Consider the following 21,427-nt stretch of genomic DNA (forward strand, 5'->3'; position numbering starts at 1 on the left):
CTGACACGAGTGTCACAATTCATAATTTGGTTTGACCTTCTAAAGTGACACCCTTGTTGGGTGAAATTACGCCACAGGCATTACCCTAGCAAGTGTAAACCTATTTTCAAAGTCATAAAATAATCCAGAAATATACGTCAAACGTGAGCAAAAGTAACGGTTCTATTACAAAATAAAAAAGATTTATTCCTATGCTATTTAATGTTATTCCATAATAAATGTTACGAGGAGATCAACAAAATTGCACTGACTCAATTTCCATTTAAATAAAACAAATGAACATACACTAACTTAATTTGTTTCAATAATTTAGTAACGTTCCTCGTTCAATTCCATGTTTTTTCTCCCCAATCCTTAGGGCATTGGTGGGAGTGAATAACAATAAGGTGAAACGTTTGTTCCCGTCAGTTGTGTCAGAGCTGTCCGTCACAGTTGATGCAGTGGCTTGGCAGCGGCACTGACACGTGACAATTTACTGAAGGTTTCGAGTTGCGAACTGGCTGCGTTCCCGGGCACGAGCTTCCTGAGCCTCGGGGCACGCCGTCGCGTCGGCCGCTCCATGGTGAAAGTTTTTCGGAAAGTATCCCGAAGGCAGCGACGGTGGGGAAGGCGGTCCCCCGTTACCGGCTCAAACACAGTACACACACAGTCCGTGAGTACCCGGTACTGACCGCCTCCTTAGTCCGGTCGCCAGCCGCTGTCGGGTCCGACATTTCCCAGCCACCCCGAACAAGGGCCGTTGTGGGTGTGAACTCGGTTACCATGGCAACGACATGGGGGCTTGGGCGGGGGGTGGGGGGTAAGGGGGGTATGGAGAAGGTGAGGGGCTATTGGGGTAAGGGTGGTATGGAGGGGGTGAGGGGCTAACGGGGTAATGGGGGTGGTGAGGGGCTGACAGGTTAAGGGGGTATGGAGGGGTTGAGGGGGTAATGGGGTAAAACGGTATGGAGGGGAAAGGGGGTATGGAGGGTGTGTGGTGTAAGTGGGGTATGGAGGGGATAAAGGGATTGGGGGGTCCGGAGGGGCTATGGGAGGAACAGGATAAGGTGGTTATGGGGGTGTATGGGGTATTGAAGGTGTGCACGGGGGGAGGAGTTGGGGGGGAAGGAGTTGGGGGGGGATCGCGGGGGGGAAAGGAGTCGGAGGGGATCGCGGGGGGGAAAGGAGTCGGAGGGGATCGGTGGGGAAGGAGTTGGGGGGGATTGCGGGGGGGAAAGGAGTCGGAGGGGATCGGTGGGGAAGGAGTCGGGGGGATCGGTGGGGAAGGGAATCGGGGGATCGCGGGGGGAAGGGAATCGGGGGATCGCGGGGGGGAAGGGAATCGGGGGATCGCGGGGGGGGAAGGGAATCGGGGGATCGCGGGGGGGGAAGGGAATCGGGGGATCGCGGGGGGGAAGGGAATCGGGGGATCGCGGGGGGGAAGGGAATCGGGGGATCGCGGGGGGGGGGGAAGGGAATCGGGGGATCGCGGGGGGGGGGGAAGGGAATCGGGGGATCGCGGGGGGGGAAGGGAATCGGGGGATCGCGGGGGGGGGAAGGGAATCGGGGGATCGCGGGGGGGGAAGGGAATCGGGGGATCGCGGGGGGGGGAAGGGAATCGGGGGATCGCGGGGGGGAAGGGAATCGGGGGATCGCGGGGGGGAAAGGGAATCGGGGGATCGCGGGGGGAAGGGAATCGGGGGATCGCGGGGGCAGTCGGGGGGGGAAGGAGTCGGGGGATCGCGGGGGGGGAGGAGTCGGGGGATCGCGGGGGCAGTCGGGGGGGGGAAGGAGTTGGGGGATCGCGGGGGGGGAAGGAGTCGGGGGATCGCGGGGGCAGTCGGGGGGGAAGGAGTCGGGGGATCGCGGGGGGGAAGGAGTCGGGGGATCGCGGGGGGGGAAGGAGTCGGAGGGGATCGGTGGGGAAGGAGTTGGGGGGGATTGCGGGGGGGAAAGGAGTCGGAGGGGATCGGTGGGGAAGGAGTCGGGGGGATCGGTGGGGAAGGGAATCGGGGGATCGCGGGGGGAAGGGAATCGGGGGATCGCGGGGGGGAAGGGAATCGGGGGATCGCGGGGGGGGGAAGGGAATCGGGGGATCGCGGGGGGGAAGGGAATCGGGGGATCGCGGGGGGGGGAAGGGAATCGGGGGATCGCGGGGGGGGAAGGGAATCGGGGGATCGCGGGGGGGGAAGGGAATCGGGGGATCGCGGGGGGGGAAGGGAATCGGGGGATCGCGGGGGGGAAAGGGAATCGGGGGATCGCGGGGGGGAAAGGGAATCGGGGGATCGCGGGGGGGAAGGGAATCGGGGGATCGCGGGGGGGAAAGGGAATCGGGGGATCGCGGGGGGGAAGGGAATCGGGGGATCGCGGGGGCAGTCGGGGGGGGAAGGAGTCGGGGGATCGCGGTGGGGAAGGAGTCGGGGGATCGCGGGGGGGGAAGGAGTCGGGGGATCGCGGGGGCAGTCGGGGGGGGAAGGAGTCGGGGGATCGCGGGGGGGGGAGGAGTCGGGGGATCGCGGGGGCAGTCGGGGGGGGGGAAGGAGTTGGGGGATCGCGGGGGGGGAAGGAGTCGGGGGATCGCGGGGGCAGTCGGGGGGGAAGGAGTCGGGGGATCGCGGGGGGGAAGGAGTCGGGGGATCGCGGGGGGGGAAGGAGTCGGAGGGGATCGGTGGGGAAGGAGTTGGGGGGGATTGCGGGGGGGAAAGGAGTCGGAGGGGATCGGTGGGGAAGGAGTCGGGGGGATCGGTGGGGAAGGGAATCGGGGGATCGCGGGGGGAAGGGAATCGGGGGATCGCGGGGGGGAAGGGAATCGGGGGATCGCGGGGGGGGGAAGGGAATCGGGGGATCGCGGGGGGGAAGGGAATCGGGGGATCGCGGGGGGGAAGGGAATCGGGGGATCGCGGGGGGGGAAGGGAATCGGGGGATCGCGGGGGGGGAAGGGAATCGGGGGATCGCGGGGGGGAAAGGGAATCGGGGGATCGCGGGGGGGAAGGGAATCGGGGGATCGCGGGGGGGAAAGGGAATCGGGGGATCGCGGGGGGGAAGGGAATCGGGGGATCGCGGGGGCAGTCGGGGGGGGAAGGAGTCGGGGGATCGCGGTGGGGAAGGAGTCGGGGGATCGCGGGGGGGGAGGAGTCGGGGGATCGCGGGGGCAGTCGGGGGGGGAAGGAGTCGGGGGATCGCGGGGGGGGAGGAGTCGGGGGATCGCGGGGGCAGTCGGGGGGGGGGAAGGAGTTGGGGGATCGCGGGGGGGGAAGGAGTCGGGGGATCGCGGGGGCAGTCGGGGGGGAAGGAGTCGGGGGATCGCGGGGGGGAAGGAGTCGGGGGATCGCGGGGGGGGAAGGAGTCGGGGGATCGCGGGGGGGGGAAGGAGTCGGGGGATCGCGGGGGGGAAGGAGTCGGGGGATCGCGGAGGGGGAAGGAGTCGGGGGATCGCGGGGGGGGAAGGAGTCGGGGGATCGCGGGGGGGGAAGGAGTCGGGGGATCGCGGGGGGGAAGGAGTCGGGGGATCGCGGGGGGGGAAGGAGTCGGGGGATCGCGGAGGCAGTCGGGGGGGGAAGGAGTCGGGGGATCGCGGGGGCAGTCGGGGGGGGAAGGAGTCGGGGGATCGCGGGGGCAGTCGGGGGGGAAGGAGTCGGGGGATCGCGGGGGGGGAAGGAGTCGGGGGATCGCGGGGGCAGTCGGGGGGGGAAGGAGTCGGGGGATCGCGGGGGGGGAAGGAGTCGGGGGATCGCGGGGGGGGAAGGAGTCGGGGGATCGCGGGGGGGGAAGGAGTCGGGGGATCGCGGGGGCAGTCGGGGGGGGAAGGAGTCGGGGGATCGCGGGGGCAGTCGGGGGGGGAAGGAGTCGGGGGATCGCGGGGGCAGTCGGGGGGGGAAGGAGTCGGGGGATCGCGGGGGCAGTCGGGGGGGGAAGGAGTCGGGGGATCGCGGGGGCAGTCGGGGGGGGAAGGAGTCGGGGGATCGCGGGGGCAGTCGGGGGGGGAAGGAGTCGGGGGATCGCGGGGGCAGTCGGGGGGGGGAAGGAGTCGGGGGATCGCGGGGGGGGGAAGGAGTCGGGGGATCGCGGGGGGGGAAGGAGTCGGGGGATCGCGGGGGGGGAAGGAGTCGGGGGATCGCGGGGGCAGTCGGGGGGGGAAGGAGTCGGGGGATCGCGGGGGGGGGAAGGAGTCGGGGGATCGCGGGGGGGGAAGGAGTCGGGGGATCGCGGGGGGGGAAGGAGTCGGGGGATCGCGGGGGCAGTCGGGGGGGAAGGAGTCGGGGGATCGCGGGGGGGGGGAAGGAGTCGGGGGATCGCGGGGGGGGAAGGAGTCGGGGGATCGCGGGGGATCGCGGGGGGGGAAGGAGTCGGGGGATCGCGGGGGCAGTCGGGGGGGAAGGAGTCGGGGGATCGCGGGGGGGGAAGGAGTCGGGGGATCGCGGGGGCAGTCGGGGGGGAAGGAGTCAGGGGATCGCGGGGGCAGTCGGGGGGGGAAGGAGTCGGGGGATCGCGGGGGCAGTCGGGGGGGGAAGGAGTCGGGGGATCGCGGGGGCAGTCGGGGGGGGAAGGAGTCGGGGGATCGCGGGGGCAGTCGGGGGGGGAAGGAGTCGGGGGATCGCGGGGGCAGTCGGGGGGGGAAGGAGTCGGGGGATCGCGGGGGCAGTCGGGGGGGAAGGAGTCGGGGGATCGCGGGGGCAGTCGGGGGGGGAAGGAGTCGGGGGATCGCGGGGGCAGTCGGGGGGGGAAGGAGTCGGGGGATCGCGGGGGCAGTCGGGGGGGGAAGGAGTCGGGGGATCGCGGGGGCAGTCGGGGGGGGAAGGAGTCGGGGGATCGCGGGGGCAGTCGGGGGGGGAAGGAGTCGGGGGATCGCGGGGGCAGTCGGGGGGGAAGGAGTCGGGGGATCGCGGGGGCAGTCGGGGGGGGGAAGGAGTCGGGGGATCGCGGGGGCAGTCGGGGGGGGAAGGAGTCGGGGGATCGCGGGGGGGGAAGGAGTCGGGGGATCGCGGGGGGGAAGGAGTCGGGGGATCGCGGGGGGGGAAGGAGTCGGGGGATCGCGGGGGCAGTCGGGGGGGGAAGGAGTCGGGGGATCGCGGGGGCAGTCGGGGGGGGAAGGAGTCGGGGGATCGCGGGGGGGGAAGGAGTCGGGGGATCGCGGGGGGGAAGGAGTCGGGGGATCGCGGGGGGGGAAGGAGTCGGGGGATCGCGGGGGGGGAAGGAGTCGGGGGATCGCGGGGGGGAAAGGGAATCGGGGGATCGCGGGGGGGAAGGGAATCGGGGGATCGCGGGGGCAGTCGGGGGGGGAAGGAGTCGGGGGATCGCGGTGGGGAAGGAGTCGGGGGATCGCGGGGGGGGAAGGAGTCGGGGATCGCGGGGGCAGTCGGGGGGGGAAGGAGTCGGGGGATCGCGGGGGGGGGAGGAGTCGGGGGATCGCGGGGGCAGTCGGGGGGGGGGAAGGAGTTGGGGGATCGCGGGGGGGGAAGGAGTCGGGGGATCGCGGGGGCAGTCGGGGGGGAAGGAGTCGGGGGATCGCGGGGGGGAAGGAGTCGGGGGATCGCGGGGGGGGAAGGAGTCGGAGGGGATCGGTGGGGAAGGAGTTGGGGGGGATTGCGGGGGGGAAAGGAGTCGGAGGGGATCGGTGGGGAAGGAGTCGGGGGGATCGGTGGGGAAGGGAATCGGGGGATCGCGGGGGGAAGGGAATCGGGGGATCGCGGGGGGAAGGGAATCGGGGGATCGCGGGGGGGAAGGGAATCGGGGGATCGCGGGGGGGGGAAGGGAATCGGGGGATCGCGGGGGGGAAGGGAATCGGGGGATCGCGGGGGGGAAGGGAATCGGGGGATCGCGGGGGGGGGAAGGGAATCGGGGGATCGCGGGGGGGGAAGGGAATCGGGGGATCGCGGGGGGGAAAGGGAATCGGGGGATCGCGGGGGGAAGGGAATCGGGGGATCGCGGGGGGGAAAGGGAATCGGGGGATCGCGGGGGGGAAGGGAATCGGGGGATCGCGGGGGCAGTCGGGGGGGGAAGGAGTCGGGGGATCGCGGTGGGGAAGGAGTCGGGGGATCGCGGGGGGGGAGGAGTCGGGGGATCGCGGGGGCAGTCGGGGGGGGAAGGAGTCGGGGGATCGCGGGGGGGGGAGGAGTCGGGGGATCGCGGGGGCAGTCGGGGGGGGGGAAGGAGTTGGGGGATCGCGGGGGGGGAAGGAGTCGGGGGATCGCGGGGGGGGAAGGAGTCGGGGGATCGCGGGGGCAGTCGGGGGGGAAGGAGTCGGGGGATCGCGGGGGGGAAGGAGTCGGGGGATCGCGGGGGGGGAAGGAGTCGGGGGATCGCGGGGGGGGAAGGAGTCGGGGGATCGCGGGGGGGGGAAGGAGTCGGGGGATCGCGGGGGGGAAGGAGTCGGGGGATCGCGGAGGGGGAAGGAGTCGGGGGATCGCGGAGGGGGAAGGAGTCGGGGGATCGCGGGGGGGGAAGGAGTCGGGGGATCGCGGGGGGGGAAGGAGTCGGGGGATCGCGGGGGGGAAGGAGTCGGGGGATCGCGGGGGGGGAAGGAGTCGGGGGATCGCGGAGGCAGTCGGGGGGGGAAGGAGTCGGGGGATCGCGGGGGCAGTCGGGGGGGGAAGGAGTCGGGGGATCGCGGGGGCAGTCGGGGGGGAAGGAGTCGGGGGATCGCGGGGGGGGAAGGAGTCGGGGGATCGCGGGGGCAGTCGGGGGGGGAAGGAGTCGGGGGATCGCGGGGGGGGAAGGAGTCGGGGGATCGCGGGGGGGGAAGGAGTCGGGGGATCGCGGGGGGGGAAGGAGTCGGGGGATCGCGGGGGGGGAAGGAGTCGGGGGATCGCGGGGGCAGTCGGGGGGGGAAGGAGTCGGGGGATCGCGGGGGCAGTCGGGGGGGGAAGGAGTCGGGGGATCGCGGGGGCAGTCGGGGGGGGAAGGAGTCGGGGGATCGCGGGGGCAGTCGGGGGGGGAAGGAGTCGGGGGATCGCGGGGGCAGTCGGGGGGGGAAGGAGTCGGGGGATCGCGGGGGCAGTCGGGGGGGGAAGGAGTCGGGGGATCGCGGGGGCAGTCGGGGGGGGAAGGAGTCGGGGGATCGCGGGGGGGGAAGGAGTCGGGGGATCGCGGGGGGGGAAGGAGTCGGGGGATCGCGGGGGGGGAAGGAGTCGGGGGATCGCGGGGGCAGTCGGGGGGGAAGGAGTCGGGGGATCGCGGGGGGGGGGAAGGAGTCGGGGGATCGCGGGGGGGGAAGGAGTCGGGGGATCGCGGGGGGGGAAGGAGTCGGGGGATCGCGGGGGCAGTCGGGGGGGAAGGAGTCGGGGGATCGCGGGGGGGGAAGGAGTCGGGGGATCGCGGGGGCAGTCGGGGGGGAAGGAGTCGGGGGATCGCGGGGGCAGTCGGGGGGGGAAGGAGTCGGGGGATCGCGGGGGCAGTCGGGGGGGGAAGGAGTCGGGGGATCGCGGGGGCAGTCGGGGGGGGAAGGAGTCGGGGGATCGCGGGGGCAGTCGGGGGGGGAAGGAGTCGGGGGATCGCGGGGGCACTCGGGGGGGGAAGGAGTCGGGGGATCGCGGGGGCAGTCGGGGGGGGAAGGAGTCGGGGGATCGCGGGGGCAGTCGGGGGGGGAAGGAGTCGGGGGATCGCGGGGGCAGTCGGGGGGGGAAGGAGTCGGGGGATCGCGGGGGCAGTCGGGGGGGAAGGAGTCGGGGGATCGCGGGGGCAGTCGGGGGGGGAAGGAGTCGGGGGATCGCGGGGGCAGTCGGGGGGGAAGGAGTCGGGGGATCGCGGGGGCAGTCGGGGGGGGGAAGGAGTCGGGGGATCGCGGGGGCAGTCGGGGGGGGAAGGAGTCGGGGGATCGCGGGGGGGGAAGGAGTCGGGGGATCGCGGGGGGGGAAGGAGTCGGGGGATCGCGGGGGCAGTCGGGGGGGGAAGGAGTCGGGGGATCGCGGGGGCAGTCGGGGGGGGAAGGAGTCGGGGGATCGCGGGGGGGGAAGGAGTCGGGGGATCGCGGGGGGGGAAGGAGTCGGGGGATCGCGGGGGGGGAAGGAGTCGGGGGATCGCGGGGGGGGAAGGAGTCGGGGGATCGCGGGGGGGGAAGGAGTCGGGGGATCGCGGGGGCAGTCGGGGGGGGGAAGGAGTCGGGGGATCGCGGGGGCAGTCGGGGGGGAAGGAGTCGGGGGATCGCGGGGGGGAAGGAGTCGGGGGATCGCGGGGGGGGAAGGAGTCGGGGGATCGCGGGGGGGGAAGGAGTCGGGGGATCGCGGGGGGAGTCGGGGGGGGGAACGAGTCGGGGGATCGCGGGGGGGAAGGGAATCGGGGGATCGCGGGGGGGAAGGGAATCGGGGGATCGCGGGGGGGAAGGGAATCGGGGGATCGCGGGGGGGAAGGGAATCGGGGGATCGCGGGGGGGAAGGGAATCGGGGGATCGCGGGGGGAAGGGAATCGGGGGATCGCGGGGGGGAAGGGAATCGGGGGATCGCGGGGGGGAAGGGAATCGGGGGATCGCGGGGGGGAAGGGAATCGGGGGATCGCGGGGGGGAAGGGAATCGGGGGATCGCGTGGGGGAAGGAGTCGGGGGATCGCGGGGGGGAAGGAGTCGGGGGATCGCGGGGGGGAAGGAGTCGGGGGATCGCGGGGGGGAAGGAGTCGGGGGATCGCGGGGGGGAAGGAGTCGGGGGAAGGAGTCGGGGGATCGCGGGGGCAGTCGGGGGGGGAAGGAGTCAGGGGATCGCGGGGGGGAAGGAGTCGGGGGATCGCGGGGGCAGTCGGGGGGGGAAGGAATCGGGGGATCGCGGGGGGGGAAGGAGTCAGGGGATCGCGGGGGGGGAAGGAGTCGGGGGATCGCGGGGGGAGTCGGGGGGGGAACGAGTCGGGGGATCGCGGGGGGGAAGGGAATCGGGGGATCGCGGGGGGGAAGGGAATCGGGGGATCGCGGGGGGGGGAAGGGAATCGGGGGATCGCGGGGGGGAAGGGAATCGGGGGATCGCGGGGGGGAAGGGAATCGGGGGATCGCGGGGGGGGGAAGGGAATCGGGGGATCGCGGGGGGGGGAAGGGAATCGGGGGATCGCGGGGGGGAAGGGAATCGGGGGATCGCGGGGGGGAAGGGAATCGGGGGATCGCGGGGGGGGGAAGGGAATCGGGGGATCGCGGGGGGGGAAGGGAATCGGGGGATCGCGGGGGGGAAGGGAATCGGGGGGTCGCGGGGGGGGAAGGAGTCGGGGGATCGCGGGGTGAGTCCGGGGGTGGGGGAAGGAGTCGGGGGATCGCTGGGGGGGGGGGAAGGAGTCGGGGGATCGCTGGGGGGGGGGGATGGATTCGGGGGATCGCGGGGGGAGTCGGGGGGGGGGAAGGAGTCGGGGGATCGCGGGGGGAGTCGGGGTGGAAGGAGTCGGGGGATCGCGGGGGGGAAGGAGTCGGGGGATCGCGGGGGGGGGAAGGAGTCGGGGGAGTCGGGGGGGGGAAGGAGTCGGGGGATCGCGGGGGGGAAGGAGTCGGGGGATCGCGGGGGGAAGGAGTCGGGGGAGTCGGGGGGGAAGGAGTCGGGGGATCGCGGGGGGGAAGGAGTTGGGGGAGTCGGGGGGGGGAAGGAGTCGGGGGATCGCGGGGGGGGAAGGAGTCGGGGGATCGCGGGGGGAGTCGGGGGGGGGGGAAGGAGTCGGGGGATCGCGGGGGGGAAGGAGTCGGGGGATCGCGGGGGGGGAAGGAGTCGGGGGATCGCTGGGGGGGGGAAGGAGTCGGGGGATCGCGGGGGGGGAAGGAGTCGGGGGATCGCGGGGGGGGAAGGAGTCGGGGGATCGCGGGGGGGAAGGAGTCGGGGGATCGCGGCGGGGGGGAAGGAGTCGGGGGAGTCGGGGGGGGAAGGAGTCGGGGGATCGCGGGGGGGAAGGAGTCGGGGGATCGCGGGGGGAAGGAGTCGGGGGAGTCGGGGGGGGAAGGAGTCGGGGGATCGCGGGGGGAGTCGGGGGGGGGAACGAGTCGGGGGATCGCGGGGGGGAAGGGAATCGGGGGATCGCGGGGGGACAGGGAATCGGGGGATCGCGGGGGGGAAGGAGTCGGGGGATCGCGGGGGGGGGAAGGAGTCGGGGGATCGCGGGGGGAGTCGGGGGGGGAACGAGTCGGGGGATCGCGGGGGGGAAGGGAATCGGGGTATCGCGGGGGGGAAGGGAATCGGGGGATCGCGGGGGGGAAGGGAATCGGGGGATCGCGGGGGGGAAGGGAATCGGGGGATCGCGGGGGGGAAGGGAATCGGGGGATCGCGGCGGGGAAGGGAATCGGGGGGTCGCGGGGGGGGAAGGAGTCGGGGGATCGCGGGGTGAGTCCGGGGGTGGGGGAAGGAGTCGGGGGATCGCTGGGGGGGGGGGAAGGAGTCGGGGGATCGCTTGGGGGGGGGAAGGAGTCGGGGGATCGCGGGGTGAGTCGGGGGGGGGAAGGAGTCGGGGGATCGCGGGGGGGGAAGGAGTCGGGGGATCGCGGGGGGGAAGGAGTCGGGGGATCGCGGGGGGGGAAGGAGTCGGGGGAGTCGGGGGGGGAAGGAGTCGGGGGATCGCGGGGGGGAAGGAGTCGGGGGATCGCGGGGGGAAGGAGTCGGGGGAGTCGGGGGGGGAAGGAGTCGGGGGATCGCGGGGGGGAAGGAGTTGGGGGAGTCGGGGGGGGGGAAGGAGTCGGGGGATCGCGGGGGGGGAAGGAGTCGGGGGATCGCGGGGGGAGTCGGGGGGGGGGAAGGAGTCGGGGGATCGCGGGGGGGGAAGGAGTCGGGGGATCGCGGGGGGGGAAGGAGTCGTGGGATCGCGGGGGGGAAGGAGTCGGGGGATCGCGGGGGGGGGGAAGGAGCCGGGGGATCGCGGGGGGGGGGGGGAAGGAGCCGGGGGATCGCGGGGGGGGGGGAAGGAGCCGGGGGATCGCGGGGGGGGGGGAAGGAGCCGGGGGATCGCGGGGGGGGGGTGAAGGAGCCGGGGGATCGCGGGGGGGGGGAAGGAGCCGGGGGATCGCGGGGGGGGGGGGGAGGAGCCGGGGGAGCGCGGGGGGGGGGAAGGAGCCGTGGGATCGCGGGGGGGGGGAAGGAGCCGGGGGATCGCGGGGTGATCGCGGGGGGGGAAGGAGTCGGGGGATCGCGGGGGCGGAAGGAGTCGGGGGATCGCGGGGGGAAGGAGTCGGGGGATCGCTGGGGTGGGGGGAAGGAGTCGGGGGATCGCTGGGGGGGGGAGGAGTCGGGGGATCGCTGGGGGGGGAGGAGTCGGGGGATCGCTGGGGCGGGGAGGAGTCGGGGGATCGCTGAGGGGGGAAGGAGTCGGGGGATCGCTGGGGGGGGGAAGGAGTCGGGGGATTGCTGGGGGGGGAAGGAGTCGGGGGATCGCTGGGGGGGGGGAAGGAGTCGGGGGATCGCTGGGGGGGGGAAGGAGTCGGGGGATCGCTGGGGGGGGGAGGAGTCGGGGGATCGCTGGGGGGAAGGAGTCGGGGGGAGTCGGGGGGGGAAGCAGTCGGTGGATCGCGGGGGGGAAGGAGTCGGGGGATCGCGGGGGGGAAGGGAATCGGGGTATCGCGGGGGGGAAGGGAATCGGGGGATCGCGGGGGGGGAAGGGAATCGGGGGATCGCGGGGGGGAAGGGAATCGGGGGATCGCGGCGGGGAAGGGAATCGGGGGGTCGCGGGGGGGGAAGGAGTCGGGGGATCGCGGGGTGAGTCCGGGGGTGGGGGAAGGAGTCGGGGGATCGCTGGGGGGGGGGGAAGGAGTCGGGGGATCGCTTGGGGGGGGGAAGGAGTCGGGGGATCGCGGGGTGAGTCGGGGGGGGGAAGGAGTCGGGGGATCGCGGGGGGAGTCGGGGGGGGAAGGAGTCGGGGGATCGCGGGGGGGAAGGAGTCGGGGGATCGCGGGGGGGGAAGGAGTCGGGGGAGTCGGGGGGGGGAAGGAGTCGGGGGATCGCGGGGGGGAAGGAGTCGGGGGATCGCGGGGGGAAGGAGTCGGGGGAGTCGGCGGGGGAAGGAGTCGGGGGATCGCGGGGGGGAAGGAGTTGGGGGAGTCGGGGGGGGGGAAGGAGTCGGGGGATCGCGGGGGGAGTCGGGGGGGGGAAGGAGTCGGGGGATCGCGGGGGGGGAAGGAGTCGTGGGATCGCGGGGGGGAAGGAGTCGGGGGATCGCGGGGGGGGGGAAGGAGCCGGGGGATCGCGGGGGGGGGGGGAAGGAGCCGGGGGATCGCGGGGGGGGGGGAAGGAGCCGGGGGATCGCGGGGGGGGGGAAGGAGCCGGGGGATCACGGGGGGGGGGTGAAGGAGCCGGGGGATCGCGGGGGGGGGGTGAAGGAGCCGGGGGATCGCGGGGGGGGGGAAGGAGCCGGGGGATCGCGGGGGGGGGGGTGAAGGAGCCGGGGGATCGCGGGGGGGGGGAAGGAGCCGGGGGATCGCGGGGGGGGGGGAGGAGCCGGGGGAGCGCGGGGGGGGGGAAGGAGCCGGGGGATCGCGGGGGGGGGGAAGGAGTCGGGGGATCGCGGGGTGATCGCGGGGGGGGAAGGAGTCGGGGGATCGCGGGGGCGGAAGGAGTCGGGGGATCGCGGGGGGAAGGAGTCGGGGGATCGCTGGGGTGGGGGGAAGGAGTCGGGGGATCGCTGGGGGGGGGAGGAGTCGGGGGATCGCTGGGGGGGGGAGGAGTCGGGGGATCGCTGGGGCGGGGAGGAGTCGGGGGATCGCTGAGGGATGGAAGGAGTCGGGGGATCGCTGGGGGGGGAAGGAGTCGGGGGATCGCTGGGGGGGGGAAGGAGTCGGGGGATCGCTGGGGGGGGGGAAGGAGTCGGGGGATCGCTGGGGGGGGGAAGGAGTCGGGGGATCGCTGGGGGGGGGGAGGAGTCGGGGGATCGCTGGGGGGAAGGAGTCGGGGGGAGTCGGGGGGGGAAGCAGTCGGTGGATCGCGGGGGGGAAGGAGTCGGGGGATCGCGGTGGGGAAGGAGTCGGGGGATCGCGGGGGGCGTCGGGGGGGGGAAGGAGTCGGGGGATCGCGGGGGGGAAGGAGTCGGGGGATCGCGGGGGGAGTCGGGGGGGGGAAGGAGTCGGGGGATCGCGGTGGGGGGAAGGAGTCGGGGGATCGCGGTGGGGGGAAGGAGTCGGGGGATGGCGTGGGGAGTCCGGAGGGGGGAAGGAGTCGGGGGATCGCGGTGGGGGAAGGAGTCGGGGGATCGCGGGGGCGGGAAGGAGTCGGGGGATCGCGGGGGGAGTCGAGGGGGGAAGGAGTCGGGGGATCGCCGGGGGGGAAGGAGTCGGGGGATCGCGGGGGGGAAGGAGTCGGGGGATCGCCGGGGGAAGGAGTCGGGGGATCGCCGGGGGGAAGGAGTCGGGGGAGTCGGGGGTGGAAGGAGTCGGGGGATCGCGGGGGGGAAGGAGTCGGGGGATCGCGGGGGGGGAAGGAGTCGGGGGATCGCGGGGGCAGTCGGCGGGGGAAGGAGTCGGGGGATCGCGGGGGCAGTCGGGGGGGGAAGGAGTCGGGGGATCGCGGGGGCAGTCGGGGGGGGAAGGAGTCGGGGGATCGCGGGGGCAGTCGGGGGGGGAAGGAGTCGGGGGATCGCGGGGGCAGTCGGGGGGGGAAGGAGTCGGGGGATCGCGGGGGCAGTCGGGGGGGGAAGGAGTCGGGGGATCGCGGGGGCAGTCGGGGGGGGAAGGAGTCGGGGGATCGCGGGGGCAGTCGGGGGGGGAAGGAGTCGGGGGATCGCGGGGGCAGTCGGGGGGGGAAGGAGTCGGGGGATCGCGGGGGCAGTCGGGGGGGGGAAGGAGTCGGGGGATCGCGGGGGCAGTCGGGGGGGGAAGGAGTCGGGGGATCGCGGGGGCAGTCGGGGGGGGAAGGAGTCGGGGGATCGCGGGGGCAGTCGGGGGGGGAAGGAGTCGGGGGATCGCGGGGGCAGTCGGGGGGGGAAGGAGTCGGGGGATCGCGGGGGCAGTCGGGGGGGGAAGGAGTCGGGGGATCGCGGGGGCAGTCGGGGGGGGAAGGAGTCGGGGGATCGCGGGGGCAGTCGGGGGGGGAAGGAGTCGGGGGATCGCGGGGGCAGTCGGGGGGGGAAGGAGTCGGGGGATCGCGGGGGCAGTCGGGGGGGGAAGGAGTCGGGGGATCGCGGGGGCAGTCGGGGGGGGAAGGAGTCGGGGGATCGCGGGGGCAGTCGGGGGGGGAAGGAGTCGGGGGATCGCGGGGGCAGTCGGGGGGGGAAGGAGTCGGGGGATCGCGGGGGCAGTCGGGGGGGGAAGGAGTCGGGGGATCGCGGGGGCAGTCGGGGGGGGAAGGAGTCGGGGGATCGCGGGGGCAGTCGGGGGGGGAAGGAGTCGGGGGATCGCGGGGGCAGTCGGGGGGGGAAGGAGTCGGGGGATCGCGGGGGCAGTCGGGGGGGGAAGGAGTCGGGGGATCGCGGGGGCAGTCGGGGGGGGAAGGAGTCGGGGGATCGCGGGGGCAGTCGGGGGGGGAAGGAGTCGGGGGATCGCGGGGGCAGTCGGGGGGGGGAAGGAGTCGGGGGATCGCGGGGGCAGTCGGGGGGGGAAGGAGTCGGGGGATCGCGGGGGCAGTCGGGGGGGGAAGGAGTCGGGGGATCGCGGGGGCAGTCGGGGGGGGAAGGAGTCGGGGGATCGCGGGGGCAGTCGGGGGGGGAAGGAGTCGGGGGATCGCGGGGGCAGTCGGGGGGGGAAGGAGTCGGGGGATCGCGGGGGCAGTCGGGGGGGGAAGGAGTCGGGGGATCGCGGGGGCAGTCGGGGGGGGAAGGAGTCGGGGGATCGCGGGGGCAGTCGGGGGGGGAAGGAGTCGGGGGATCGCGGGGGCAGTCGGGGGGGGAAGGAGTCGGGGGATCGCGGGGGCAGTCGGGGGGGGAAGGAGTCGGGGGATCGCGGGGGCAGTCGGGGGGGGAAGGAGTCGGGGGATCGCGGGGGCAGTCGGGGGGGGGAAGGAGTCGGGGGATCGCGGGGGCAGTCGGTGGGGGAAGGAGTCGGGGGATCGCGGGGGCAGTCGGGGGGGGGAAGGAGTCGGGGGATCGCGGGGGCAGTCGGGGGGGGAAGGAGTCGGGGGATCGCGGGGGGGGAAGGAGTCGGGGGATCGCGGGGGCAGTCGGGGGGGGAAGGAGTCGGGGGATCGCGGGGGCAGTCGGGGGGGGAAGGAGTCGGGGGATCGCGGGGGGGGAAGGAGTCGGGGGATCGCGGGGGGAGTCGGGGGGGGGAACGAGTCGGGGGATCGCGGGGGGGAAGGGAATCGGGGGATCGCGGGGGGGAAGGGAATCGGGGGATCGCGGGGGGGAAGGGAATCGGGGGATCGCGGGGGGGAAGGGAATCGGGGGATCGCGGGGGTAAGGGAATCGGGGGATCGCGGGGGGAAGGGAATCGGGGGATCGCGGGGGGGAAGGGAATCGGGGGATCGCGGGGGGGAAGGGAATCGGGGGATCGCGGGGGGGAAGGGAATCGGGGGATCGCGGTGGGGAAGGAGTCGGGGGATCGCGGGGGGGAAGGAGTCGGGGGTCGCGGGGGGGAAGGAGTCGGGGGATCGCGGGGGCAGTCGGGGGGGGAAGGAATCGGGGGATCGCGGGGGGGGAAGGAGTCGGGGGATCGCGGGGGGGAAGGAGTCGGGGGATCGCGGGGGGAGTCGGGGGGGGAACGAGTCGGGGGATCGCGGGGGGGAAGGGAATCGGGGGATCGCGGCGGGGAAGGGAATCGGGGGATCGCGGGGGGGAAGGGAATCGGGGTATCGCGGGGGGGGAAGGGAATCGGGGGATCGCGGGGGGGAACGGAATCGGGTGATCGCGGGGGGGAAGGGAATCGGGGGATTGCGGGGGGGAAGGGAATCGGGGGATCGCGGCGGGGAAGGGAATCGGGGCGTCGCGGGGGGGGAAGGAGTCGGGGGATCGCGGGGTGAGTCCGGGGGTGGGGGAAGGAGTCGGGGGATCGCTGGGGGGGGGGGAAGGAGTCGGGGGATCGCTGGGGGGGGGGAAGGAGTCGGGGGATCGCGGGGTGAGTCGGGGGGGGAAGGAGTCGGGGGATCGCGGGGGGGAAGGAGTCGGGGGATCGCGGGGGGCGAAGGAGTCGGGGGAGTCGGGGGGGGAAGGAGTCGGGGGATCGCGGGGGCGGGAAGGAGTCGGGGGATCGCGGGGGGAGTCGAGGGGGGAAGGAGTCGGGGGATCGCCGGGGGGGAAGGAGTCGGGGGATCGCGGGGGGGAAGGAGTCGGGGGATCGCCGGGGGGAAGGAGTCGGGGGATCGCCGGGGGGAAGGAGTCGGGGGAGTCGGGGGTGGAAGGAGTCGGGGGATCGCGGGGGGGAAGGAGTCGGGGGATCGCGGGGGGGGAAGGAGTCGGGGGATCGCGGGGGCAGTCGGCGGGGGAAGGAGTCGGGGGATCGCGGGGGCAGTCGGGGGGGGAAGGAGTCGGGGGATCGCGGGGGCAGTCGGGGGGGGAAGGAGTCGGGGGATCGCGGGGGCAGTCGGGGGGGGAAGGAGTCGGGGGATCGCGGGGGCAGTCGGGGGGGGAAGGAGTCGGGGGATCGCGGGGGCAGTCGGGGGGGGAAGGAGTCGGGGGATCGCGGGGGCAGTCGGGGGGGGAAGGAGTCGGGGGATCGCGGGGGCAGTCGGGGGGGGAAGGAGTCGGGGGATCGCGGGGGCAGTCGGGGGGGGAAGGAGTCGGGGGATCGCGGGGGCAGTCGGGGGGGGAAGGAGTCGGGGGATCGCGGGGGCAGTCGGGGGGGGAAGGAGTCGGGGGATCGCGGGGGCAGTCGGGGGGGGAAGGAGTCGGGGGATCGCGGGGGCAGTCGGGGGGGGAAGGAGTCGGGGGATCGCGGGGGCAGTCGGGGGGGGAAGGAGTCGGGGGATCGCGGGGGCAGTCGGGGGGGGAAGGAGTCGGGGGATCGCGGGGGCAGTCGGGGGGGGAAGGAGTCGGGGGATCGCGGGGGCAGTCGGCGGGGGAAGGAGTCGGGGGATCGCGGGGGCAGTCGGGGGGGGAAGGAGTCGGGGGATCGCGGGGGCAGTCGGGGGGGGAAGGAGTCGGGGGATCGCGGGGGCAGTCGGGGGGGGAAGGAGTCGGGGGATCGCGGGGGCAGTCGGGGGGGGAAGGAGTCGGGGGATCGCGGGGGCAGTCGGGGGGGGAAGGAGTCGGGGGATCGCGGGGGCAGTCGGGGGGGGAAGGAGTCGGGGGATCGCGGGGGCAGTCGGGGGGGGAAGGAGTCGGGGGATCGCGGGGGCAGTCGGGGGGGGAAGGAGTCGGGGGATCGCGGGGGCAGTCGGGGGGGGAAGGAGTCGGGGGATCGCGGGGGCAGTCGGGGGGGGAAGGAGTCGGGGGATCGCGGGGGCAGTCGGGGGGGGAAGGAGTCGGGGGATCGCGGGGGCAGTCGGGGGGGGGAAGGAGTCGGGGGATCGCGGGGGCAGTCGGGGGGGGAAGGAGTCGGGGGATCGCGGGGGCAGTCGGGGGGGGAAGGAGTCGGGGGATCGCGGGGGCAGTCGGGGGGGGAAGGAGTCGGGGGATCGCGGGGGCAGTCGGGGGGGGAAGGAGTCGGGGGATCGCGGGGGCAGTCGGGGGGGGAAGGAGTCGGGGGATCGCGGGGGCAGTCGGGGGGGGAAGGAGTCGGGGGATCGCGGGGGCAGTCGGGGGGGGAAGGAGTCGGGGGATCGCGGGGGCAGTCGGGGGGGGAAGGAGTCGGGGGATCGCGGGGGCAGTCGGGGGGGGAAGGAGTCGGGGGATCGCGGGGGCAGTCGGGGGGGGAAGGAGTCGGGGGATCGCGGGGGCAGTCGGGGGGGGAAGGAGTCGGGGGATCGCGGGGGCAGTCGGGGGGGGGAAGGAGTCGGGGGATGGTGGGGGAAGGAGTCGGGGGATCGCGGGGGCAGTCGGGGGGGGGGAAGGAGTCGGGGGATCGCGGGGGCAGTCGGGGGGGGAAGGAGTCGGGGGATCGCGGGGGGGGAAGGAGTCGGGGGATCGCGGGGGCAGTCGGGGGGGGAAGGAGTCGGGGGATCGCGGGGGCAGTCGGGGGGGAAGGAGTCGGGGGATCGCGGGGGGGGAAGGAGTCGGGGGATCGCGGGGGGAGTCGGGGGGGGGAACGAGTCGGGGGATCGCGGGGGGGAAGGGAATCGGGGGATCGCGGGGGGGAAGGGAATCGGGGGATCGCGGGGGGGAAGGGAATCGGGGGATCGCGGGGGGGAAGGGAATCGGGGGATCGCGGGGGTAAGGGAATCGGGGGATCGCGGGGGGAAGGGAATCGGGGGATCGCGGGGGGGAAGGGAATCGGGGGATCGCGGGGGGGAAGGGAATCGGGGGATCGCGGGGGGGAAGGGAATCGGGGGATCGCGGTGGGGAAGGAGTCGGGGGATCGCGGGGGGGAAGGAGTCGGGGGTCGCGGGGGGGAAGGAGTCGGGGGATCGCGGGGGCAGTCGGGGGGGGAAGGAATCGGGGGATCGCGGGGGGGGAAGGAGTCGGGGGATCGCGGGGGGGAAGGAGTCGGGGGATCGCGGGGGGAGTCGGGGGGGGAACGAGTCGGGGGATCGCGGGGGGGAAGGGAATCGGGGGATCGCGGCGGGGAAGGGAATCGGGGGATCGCGGGGGGGAAGGGAATCGGGGTATCGCGGGGGGGGAAGGGAATCGGGGGATCGCGGGGGGGAACGGAATCGGGTGATCGCGGGGGGGAAGGGAATCGGGGGATTGCGGGGGGGAAGGGAATCGGGGGATCGCGGCGGGGAAGGGAATCGGGGCGTCGCGGGGGGGGAAGGAGTCGGGGGATCGCGGGGTGAGTCCGGGGGTGGGGGAAGGAGTCGGGGGATCGCTGGGGGGGGGGGAAGGAGTCGGGGGATCGCTGGGGGGGGGGAAGGAGTCGGGGGATCGCGGGGTGAGTCGGGGGGGGAAGGAGTCGGGGGATCGCGGGGGGGAAGGAGTCGGGGGATCGCGGGGGGCGAAGGAGTCGGGGGAGTCGGGGGGGGAAGGAGTCGGGGGATCGCGGGGGGAAGGAGTTGGGGGAGTCGGGGGGGGGAAGGAGTCGGGGGATCGCGGGGGGGGAAGGAGTCGGGGGATCGCGGGGGGAGTCGGGGGGGGGAAGGAGTCGGGGGATCGCGGGGGGGAAGGAGTCGGGGGATCGCGGGGGGGGAAGGAGTCGGGGGATCGCGGGGGGGGAAGGAGTCGGGGGATCGCGGGGGGGAAGGAGTCGGGGGATCGCGGGGGGGAAGGAGCCGGGGGATCGCGGGGGGGGGGGAGGAGTCGGGGGATCGCGGGGGGGGGGGGAAGGAGCCGGGGGATCGCGGGGGGGGAAGGAGTCGGGGGATCGCCGGGGGGGGAAGGAGTCGGGGGATCGCGGGGGGGGGAAGGAGTCGGGGGATCGTGGGAGGAGTCCGGGCGGGGGGGAAGGAGTCGGGGGATGGTGTGGGGAGTCCGGAGGGGGGAAGGAGTCGGGGGATTGCGGTGGGGGGGAGGAGTCGGGGGATCGCGGGGGGGGGAAGGAGTCGGGGGATCGTGGGAGGAGTCCGGGCGGGGGGGAAGGAGTCGGGGGATGGTGTGGGGAGTCCGGAGGGGGGAAGGAGTCGGGGGATTGCGGTGGGGGGAAGGAGTCGGGGGATCGCGGGGGGGGGAAGGAGTCGGGGGATCGCTGGGGGGGGAAGGAGTCGGGGGATCGCGGGGGGGGAAGGAGTCGGGGGATCGCGGGGGGGAAGGAGTCGGGGGATCGCGGGGGGGGGAAGGAGTCGGGGGATCGCGGGTGGGGGGGAAGGAGCCGGGGGATCGCGGGGGGCGGGAAGGCGCCGGGGGATCGCGGGGGTGGGGGAAGGAGCCGGGGGATCGTGGGGATCGCGGGGGAGGGGAAGGAGCCGGGGGATCGCGGGGGGGGGGGAAGGAGCCGGGGGATCGCGGGGGGGGGAAGGAGCCGGGGGATCGCGGGGGGGGGAAGGAGTCGGGGGATCGCTGGGGGGGCAAGGAGTCGGGGGATCGTGGGAGGAGTCCGGGCGGGGGGGAAGGAGTCGGGGGATGGTGTGGGGAGTCCGGAGGGGGGAAGGAGTCGGGGGATTGCGGTGGGGGGAAGGAGTCGGGGGATTGCGGTGGGGGGAAGGAGTCGGGGGATCGCGGGGGGGGGAAGGAGTCGGGGGATCGCTGGGGGGGGAAGGAGTCGGGGGATCGCGGGGGGGGAAGGAGTCGGGGGATCGCGGGGGGGAAGGAGTCGGGGGATCGCGGGGGGGGGGAAGGAGTCGGGGGATCGCGGGTGGGGGGGAAGGAGCCGGGGGATCGCGGGTGGGGGGGAAGGAGCCGGGGGATCGCGGGGGGGGGGAAGGAGCCGGGGGATCGCGGGGGTGGGGGAAGGAGCCGGGGGATCGTGGGGATCGCGGGGGAGGGGAAGGAGCCGGGGGATCGCGGGGGGGGGGAAGGAGCCGGGGGATCGCGGGGGGGGGGAAGGAGCCGGGGGATCGCGGTGGGGGGGGAAGGAGTCGGGGGATCGCTGGGGGGGGGGAAGGAGTCGGGGATCGCTGGGGGGGGGGAAGGAGTCGGGGATCGCGGGGTGGGGGGAAGGAGTCGGGGGATCGCTGGGGGGGGGGCGAAGGAGTCGGGGGATTGCGGGGGGGGGGATGGAGTCGGGGGATGGCGTGGGGAGTCCGGAGGGGGGAAGGAGTCGGGGGATCGCGATGGGGGGAAGGAGTCGGGGGATCGCGGTGGGGGGGGAAGGAGTCGGGGGATCGCGGGGGGGGGGGAAGGAGTCGGGGGATCGCGGGGGGAGTCGGGGGGGGAAGGAGTCGGGGGATCGCGGGGGGGAAGGAGTCGGGGAATCGCGGGGGGGAAGGAGTCGGGGGATCGCGGGGGGGAAGGAGTCGGGGGATCGCGGGGGGGAAGGAGTCGGGGGATCGCTGGGGGGAAGGAGTCGGGGGAGTCGGGGGGGGAAGGAGTCGGGGGATCGCGGGGGGGAAGGAGTCGGGGGATCGCGGGGGGAGTCGGGGGGGGAAGGAGTCGGGGGATCGCCGGGGGGGGGGAAGGAGTCGGGGGATGGCGTGGGGAGTCCGGAGGGGTAAGGAGTCGGGGGATCGCGATGGGGGGAAGGAGTCGGGGGATCGCGGGGGGAGTCCCGGGGGGAAGGAGTCGGGGGATCGCGGGGGGAGTCGGGGGATCGCGGGGGGAGTCGGGGGGGGAAGGAGTCTGGGGATCGCGGGGGGAGTCGGGGGGGGAAGGAGTCTGGGGATCGCGGGGGGAGCCCGGGGGGGAAGGAGTCGGGGGATCGCGGGGGGAGCCCGGGGGGGAAGGAGTCGGGGGATCGCGGCGGGAGCCCGGGGGGGAAGGAGTCGGGGGATCGCGGGGGGGGACGGAGTCGGGGGATCGCGGGCGGAGTCCGGGGGGGAAGGAGTCGGGGGATCGCGGGGGGAGTCCGGGGGGGAAGGAGTCGGGGGATCGCGGGGGGAGTCCGGGGGGGAAGGAGTCGGGGGATCGGGGGGGGAGTCCGGTGGGGGAAGGAGTCGGGGGATCTCGAGGGGAGTCCGGCGGGAAGGAGTCGGTGGGGAAGGAGTCGGGGGAGTCCGGAGGTGACGGAGTTTGGGGGGGAAGGAGC

At 74.8% G+C, this 21,427-nt stretch overlaps 1 protein-coding gene across 4 annotated transcripts in view; it reads left to right on the forward strand.

Moving 5' to 3' along the window:
- Window positions 1-456: 456 nt before the first annotated feature.
- Window positions 457-21,427, forward strand: part of stk33 (serine/threonine kinase 33) — a 261,638-nt gene continuing 240,667 nt past the window's right edge. For 3 of the 4 annotated variants that reach the window (XM_048545735.2, XM_048545733.2, XM_048545732.2), the window contains exon 1: window positions 457-652. The gene's annotated coding sequence lies outside the window, so the exon portion shown is untranslated. Of the gene's footprint in view, window positions 664-21,427 lie in introns of all 4 variants that reach the window. The other variant, XM_048545736.2, reaches the window with a different exon arrangement.

Source organism: Stegostoma tigrinum, chromosome 17, assembly GCF_030684315.1.
Source record: "Stegostoma tigrinum isolate sSteTig4 chromosome 17, sSteTig4.hap1, whole genome shotgun sequence".
Taxonomy (NCBI): Eukaryota; Metazoa; Chordata; class Chondrichthyes; order Orectolobiformes; family Stegostomatidae; genus Stegostoma; species Stegostoma tigrinum.